Source organism: Magnolia sinica, chromosome 13, assembly GCF_029962835.1.
Source record: "Magnolia sinica isolate HGM2019 chromosome 13, MsV1, whole genome shotgun sequence".
Classification (NCBI taxonomy): domain Eukaryota; kingdom Viridiplantae; phylum Streptophyta; class Magnoliopsida; order Magnoliales; family Magnoliaceae; genus Magnolia; species Magnolia sinica.
In genome coordinates this window covers 31,393,660-31,399,603 of record NC_080585.1, presented here as the reverse complement: position 1 = coordinate 31,399,603, position 5,944 = coordinate 31,393,660, and positions in this window count along the sequence as shown.

Sequence of the window (5,944 nt, the reverse complement as noted above, 5' to 3'; positions counted from 1 at the left end):
GCGTTTTTCCAAAAAAGAGAGGAGAAAACTCTCCTCTACTCATTTGCAGCAGCCGACGGACAACCGTCCGTTTTCCCTTGATTAGTGGCCCACTTGCTCGGTCTATCTGGACAATCCAAACCGTTCTTCTGATAGGGGACACACATGCGTCCAAAGCCCCAAATATTTTCTTGACCGATCACAAGTGCGTGAGCACAATCTCCTGCGAAAACAGGCCTTACAAAACCAAACTTTTCAAGAATAGAATGTGAGACCCGACCCGAGTTCGCTTGTGTGCATGTGTGTGTGTGAGTATGCATTTCGTTCATTTTGGTCCCGCGGTCCTACCGGTCAAATTTCGGTGACCCGCGACCTTCAGATAGTGCTTACGGTTACCCTTGAGTTTGGTCATATAAACCTGACTCGGGTTGACTCGAGACCTATGCCATTGCGTCCGTCTCGTCGCCGCGATTCCAACGCCGCGTCCCGTGAGTTAATCCGATATGTACATCTCAAGTTATGATCATTGATCGATATGGGCCATTGATTGCATGATTGGTGGACCCCACCATGGGTTGCACATTTTTTCATGCCATCATTTCACCCTAGGCTGAGATTTCTAGAAAGGCTATGACCCTAAGCCTTATTTATATCACCATAGGCCACCATCATTGCCTAGGAGAGAGAGAGCTCATCATTACAAGTCTTAAAAGTCTCTCTCTCTCTCTCTCTCTCTTTCTCTCTCATTTCTCTCTCTTTCTTCTCTTCTTCCCTAGCAACTTCCCTTCCATCTTCCTCTATTCTCCAGCCCCTTCTCCCTCAAATCCCCTCCCATCTAACCTTCAACAATCCATCTCACCCATTGAAACATGTCCCTTGGAGCATGAATAGAAGATTGATGTAAGCTTGGAGTGGGATCCATTAAGGTGGGTGATTATAATTGCTGATCTTTCTTTCTACCCTTTGATCTTATTTTTTCTTCCTAGATGGACCATATGGGACCCACCAATCCATGGTGGGGATCCCATTTGATCCCATGGATGTGGCCCTTTGGCCCATCCTACATGCATGTCATGATCCATGATGGGGCCATTCTCCATGGACCCCATCATGATGTATTTAATGATTTACTCCATTTTAAGGTCATCTAGACACTAAGGATCATGTTGGGATGACATCCCAATCATCCATAGCAATTATAGATCATGCATGTAGTGATTTTATGTTGCATGTTCAATTAATGTAGTTGTATGGGTATGATTCACTCTTAGGAGGGCCCATTAGTGGCGAGGCCCTACCCCCATGGCCGGATTACTCTCTTTTCTTCTTCTCTTTTCTCTGATGTATGGATGATAATGTGTGTGTGGCCCATTTAGTGGGCCTTGGATGTCCCAAAATAAATAAAAATAAAAATCCAGCAAGGTGGGATGCCCTTACCACCCAACTCCATGATCATTGGACACCTTAATCATTGCATACAAGTGTCCTAGTCTTAGGATGTCATCTGGACTTATGTGGGGCCCACTGAGGAAGGCCACACACCCTTTTTATGGCTGAGATTATTGAGATATAGGTTGATGTGTCCAGCCATGTATTGCTGTCCAAAAACCTGGACTGTTGCATGGATTGTCATGTTCAATCTTTGGCATGGATTTTTGGATCATGATTGCCATTATTTTCTTTATAAGTATGGGGTGTAATGAGAAGGTGTGGACCCCACCGTGAGGTGTGATGGGTCATACCTCAGATGGCCCATAATATGGTACCCAAAAAGGAGGCCCATAGGGGTGGGCGGTCCACCTTGTTAGGCTGTCCAGCCCACATGTATGGAGGGAAAACATACACTTCAGCTTGGTTTCTCTGAGGGATGGGCCAATTTTATGGACCCCACCTTACTTTATTTTATGAAGAAAATACTAAACCTCCATTTCCCCCCTCTTGGATGAAGGTTGGGCCCACCTTATTGGGTAAACAATGCATGGACAGCAACATCTCTTCCTGGACAGATTGAAATTCCTAATTTAATTAAAATATTTATGAGTATCCAAAAATCATAAAATTTTTCACAGAGGTGTTTCACTCATGGTAGGACCCACCTACAAAATTTGGGGGCCAATGGACACCTGTACACAATATGGAGGTGGCTGGATCGGCCCATTACAATAGGGTGTCTAGATCAGTCCGATTTTCTGGACAGTCTGTTTCATTTAAATAAATTAAAATATTTTTAAGTGTCTGAAAATTTTAAAATTTTGTGGGGGTGTGACCCACCTATAGAAGTGTTACTCTACAAAATTTTAGACCCAACGGACATTCGAGCTAACTGTGGTGCGGCCTGCAAATTTGGGTCAGTTTGGGCCAAATACCCAGGCCCATATGGGACGCCCCATGTGGGCTACCTACTGGACTTTGGTCTAGTAGTGTGGCCCACCTACTCCCTTGTGTCATATGATGTAACCCTATGTGGTGGGGCCCTCTGACTTGATAGCTGGACCACTTGGGCTGATGTCCTAATCAAATGAAATAACTACTAGACTCCAATAAGCCCATAAACCTGTTGGGTTAAAAATCCAACAACTTGTTATAATTATGATTGGCCTTTGGGCTGAAATTTTGAGGAGTGGGGCCCACCACATTGTGAAGATCTTAGAGAGAATAATTTATACCTTTGGTTCCTTAAATGTTGGGCTTGATAAATGCACTTTTGAGGCCCACCACAGTTGAATTTAATCAGGTCAATGAATGTAGCTGGTTGTTGAACTCTTTAGGCCCAATTGGGCTGGAACTTTCCAGATAGGCCCATTGAACTCTTGGGCCATTTTTACCATGTTATTGTGTTGGGTTAGTGGGCCGGATTACACAAGTAGATGGGCTCTTGGTTGCCTACCAAATCAACTTTAATACTTGGGCTGGGTTGTAAGCCCAACTTACTTGACTAAAAGCATGACATTTGCCCATGTGGTTTGAGCAATGGTGTCACGCCCCAAACTCGGAAACCGGGCTCACAAAATTCCCGATCGCCGAATCCGGCGCCGACAGCCTTCGTAGAACCCCATTCTCGGCTCCCAGCGCCCATTCGCCAGGTTCCGTTCCTGGGATGCTACAAGGAGGATTTTCAACATCAGTTTGATTTGTAATAAGCATAACCAAAGGCATAACCCACAAACAACAACCAAAAACTCTATCACATTTCCACTATAATCAAAAACTTTACAAGTACAATGAGCATAAGGGAAATACAATGATGATCGACCAAAAGCTCCAAAAAAGATCTGCTACGCGCCCAAGCCTCAACGCTGCTGCGATCCAACGTCACCTGCACGCAACGGTCGTGCATAAGCTTATAGAAAGCTTAGAGGGTGGTGAAAGTGTATGCTTAAGGTGGTAATGTAGTTATGCAGTATCAGAGTAATGCAAAACATGCTGATGAATGCTAAGAATCCCATTAGCCGTACCAAGGCCATGCGGTGCGAAGAATGATGTCGGCCATACCAAGGCCATGCAATGTAAAATGCAGCTCAAGCATACAAATCCTCATTTAAATCCACATATCAATACAGCTCAAAATCTGGAATATCACCGGGGTCTAGTACACTCCAAGCTAGATTGCCGCCCCATCGCGCGCAATAAGGTGAGTGGAAAAGACCTCACTATCCGCCTGCCAATATCGGGCTCGGCTCGTCAATAGCGGACCCATTCCTCGAGCTGGTTAGACTCAGCCTAGCATTGCCCCCTACTCTCGGGCGGGTAAGGCCGCACCCCCTTCCAAACGACCACGACACAGTGGAAAGCGCAACCGTCTGGTAATCGGCACTCAGTGCTCATGCACCCACTCGGTCTAGACGTTGGAGCAACCTCTTGGTACCATAAGGGTTTAGAGACTTTCACCCAGGGATATCTATCGCACCCCATGTAGAACAGTATTTTCGGTATCCAATCCTGCCAACCACGATACGTCTGTGGAGGCTATGGCCCTGATGTCGCTAGGGCGTATAGTAACCATATCACACAATGCGAATGCATGAATCACACTATTCAGTCATGCAGCAATCCTGCGCGCATCGTGCGCTCATATAGGGTAACACCCCCTGTACGAGAGCCCCTAAACAATCTACCCGAAGGCATATGCTATGATCAGTCATTTCTCATATCAAGCATACGTATGATGCATATGATCATGAATCATGGAACTAAACATGTTATATAGGATGGATGATGTGCATAACGAAGATGGGCCTAGATGGCCTACACATCAGACGTACGAGCCTAACAATGGGCCTTAGGGAAAGTCATAATGCGGACATTTAACCACACTATACTTGCAATGTGGACATCAAACCACCATTGCTCCCAAGGCATGGCCCTGACGTAAACATCATTACATAAATCATGTTGGGACTGCACATTGCAATGAACCTTAGGTACATCTCATTGGGCCTTAAATACGTCAAATGGGCCATATCATATGGGCCTTATATTCATCAAGTGGGCCACATCATTGGGCCGCACCAATGGGCCCTATGTGCATTGCAATGGACCATGACCCGTGGGCCTTAGAATGCATCAAATGGGCCTAATCTTATGGGCCTTATATGTATCAAATGGGCCACACCAATTGGGCCCCATATGTACATCAAATGGGCCTCAACCCATTGGCCCCATTACATCTTAATGGGCCTCGACCCATGGGCCCCTAATGCATTAAATGGGCCTCGACCCATGGGCCTTACATATATATCAAAGTGGGCCTCAATCACGGGCCTCAAGCAAATTGAGGTGGGCCTTACCTATATATCAAGGTGGGCCTCAATCACAGGCCTCAACATTAGTAAAAAAATATATATATATAATATAGTATATAATATATATATATACATAATACATATAATATTATATGAAATATAATATTATATATATATATACACACACACACACACGCACGCACGCATCACAGTGGGCTCCACACAATCATCACAGTGGGCTCCACCGTCCAGGCGGACGGTGGTAATGAAACACATACATCCTTGTGGGCTCCATGTGGGGCCCACCGTAATGTTTTCTTTGCCATCCAACCCGTTGATAAGGCCACATGGGCCTATATGAAGGGTGAAAACCAGTTTCACCCTGATCCACAACTTCTGTGGACCCCAAAAGGGTTTCAAAGGTAGAACTCCAATCCCACTGTTTCCTACGGTGTGGGCCACCTGAGTCTTGGATTAAGCTGATTTTTGGGGTGGGCCCACGTCAGGTAGTGGCCCACCCTGTGAACGGTTTAGATGGTAGGTAAACATCAAAGTGGGGCCCACAGCTACAGCCGTGGCTGGCTGTCCGACCGTCCGTCCACTGGACGCTGGGCGCAGGCAGTGCCTGCTGCCGTCTGACACAGCAGTGGCAGCTGCTGCTGCTGGTTTTAAATTTTTTTTTTAAAAAATTTCTGATTTTCCATGGTTTTCGCAGGTGGGGTCCACATCTAAACAATCTACTCCGTCCAACGGCCTTCCATAGCTCCTGACAAGCAAAACAAGCCCAATATTGGGCCTATTTCGACGTATAAAAGGGTTAGGGAAGGTTTCAATGGTGCAAACCACCATTTGCTACGGTACGGCCCACCAGGACCTCGGGTTGACACCATATTTTGGTTCAACGCCTAACCTGAGGTTTGAAACGGAATGGACGGCGTGGATTGAAGACATACATCAAGGTGGGGCCTACATGAGTGGGCCTCCTCCATTAGCTTGGAAACAAGCTTGTATTTGTGTTTTACCCAAAAAACGTCCAGCGTCCAGGGACGCTGGACGGTCTGCCATGTAAGGTGGGCCTGCTCAGGTGGGCCACCACTGATGAAGGGTGTGGGTACTACACATATAGGGTGGGCCCCACTTATAAATAATTTAGGTAAAATACTTACTTCATGGTGGGGTCCATTCAAGTAGGCCACACAATCATATCAAGACAAAGAAAATAA